Consider the following 1,543-nt stretch of genomic DNA (forward strand, 5'->3'; position numbering starts at 1 on the left):
CCTTCTTAGCTTAGTTGGTAGAGCACCCGCTTAGTAAACGGGAGGTCCTCGGTTCAACTCCGGCAGAAGGCTTGCTCTGAGTTCGTTTGTCGGAAACCGACTGCATTTCGTAATTTTTCACTGAAATTTAGTACCAAATTGTTGCACCACTTGAATTGTGGTATGCGTTCCATTGTGGAATTCTATGGCATGGTTAGACTTTAGACTTGCAAGACCGTGCCTTCTTAGCTTAGTTGGTAGAGCACCCGCTTAGTAAGCGGGAGGTCGTCGGTTAAACTCCGGCAGAAGGCTTGCTCTGAGTTCGTTTGTCGGAAACCGACTGCATTTCGTAATTTTTCACTGAAATTTAGTACCAAATTGTTGCACCACTTGAATTGTGGTATGCGTTTCATTGTGGAATTCTATGGCATGGTTAGACTCCACACTCGAGGGAACGTACCTTCTTAGCTTAGTTGGTAGAGCACCCGCTTAGTAAACGGGAGGTCCTCGGTTCAACTCCGGCAGAAGGCTTGCTCTGAGTTCGTTTGTCGGAAACCGACTGCATTTCGTAATTTTTCACTGAAATTTAGTACCAAATTGTTGCACCACTTGAATTGTGGTATGCGTTCCATTGTGGAATTCTATGGCATGGTTAGACTCCACACTCGAGGGAACGTGCCTTCTTAGCTTAGTTGGTAGAGCACCCGCTTAGTAAGCGGGAGGTCGTCGGTTCAACTCCGGCAGAAGGCTAGCTCTGAGTCCGTTTGTCGAAAACCGACTGAATTTCGTAATTTTTCACTGAAATTTAGTATCAAATTGTTTAAAGTATCGTTCCACGCGATTGCACACTTTCCCGCCGTCGATGTCCTGGGCAAGCGAGCACCTTACGAGAGCGCCGAAAAGCCAACGTCCGAAGCAATAATATCTGTAAGCCCAGACATCGACGGCTCCCTTATTCGCTACGTTAAACTTGAGACTCACTTCTTGTTAATCGATACATCTGAGAAAACATGCTAGGTTTGTTATCTAAGAGTGTTGGGTAGTTGGTTCGGTGAAAGACGTTAGCTATTTGTTAAGGCAGCTAGCACATAGCTAGAAGCATCGAGTAATAGCTAACATGTTGAAGGACCATTGACTGGTCCGCCTGTTTGCCCTGCTGACAGCTGCTCTCGAGCAGCACCGATCATCGGTGACCGATGGCGTCAGGACCTGATGATCAGGACTTGACAATTGATTACAAGTAATAGAATGCAGTTGTCAGCGATGGGCTATCTTTCCCGAACCGCCCATGTTGGCCGCGGTACCACCATGCTAGTTGTGCATATGCTGCACCTACTAAGCAATGATCTGTCGCTACACATCTACGCGGGGCAACATAGGCCTCCCAGATAACATGGGATGAGGAGGGTTGGGTGAAATCGTGGAGCACTCAGTGTGGTCCTCATATGTTCTTCCCCCCGTTGCAATCGCGCGCGCCTCACTTTAACCTCGCCCAATAATTGACTATCAATTAAAGTATCGTTCCACGCGATTGCACACTTTCCCGCCGTCGATGTCCTGGGCA

At 47.7% G+C, this 1,543-nt stretch overlaps 4 non-coding genes across 4 annotated transcripts; all 4 read left to right on the plus strand.

The window, feature by feature from the left end:
* On the plus strand, window positions 1-70 carry Pmar_PMAR008939. Its single transcript has one exon. It is a non-coding gene; the product is annotated as a tRNA-Thr (tRNA).
* Window positions 71-218: 148 nt separating this feature from the next.
* On the plus strand, window positions 219-291 carry Pmar_PMAR008940. The gene has a single exon. It is a non-coding gene; the product is annotated as a tRNA-Thr (tRNA).
* Window positions 292-437: 146 nt separating this feature from the next.
* Pmar_PMAR008941 lies at window positions 438-510 on the plus strand. Its single transcript has one exon. It is a non-coding gene; the product is annotated as a tRNA-Thr (tRNA).
* Window positions 511-656: 146 nt separating this feature from the next.
* On the plus strand, window positions 657-729 carry Pmar_PMAR008942. Its single transcript has one exon. It is a non-coding gene; the product is annotated as a tRNA-Thr (tRNA).
* The last annotated feature ends 814 nt before the right edge of the window (window positions 730-1,543 follow it).

Source organism: Perkinsus marinus (genome assembly GCF_000006405.1).
Source record: "Perkinsus marinus ATCC 50983 genomic scaffold scf_1104296978918, whole genome shotgun sequence".
Lineage (NCBI taxonomy): Eukaryota > Perkinsozoa > Perkinsida > Perkinsidae > Perkinsus > Perkinsus marinus.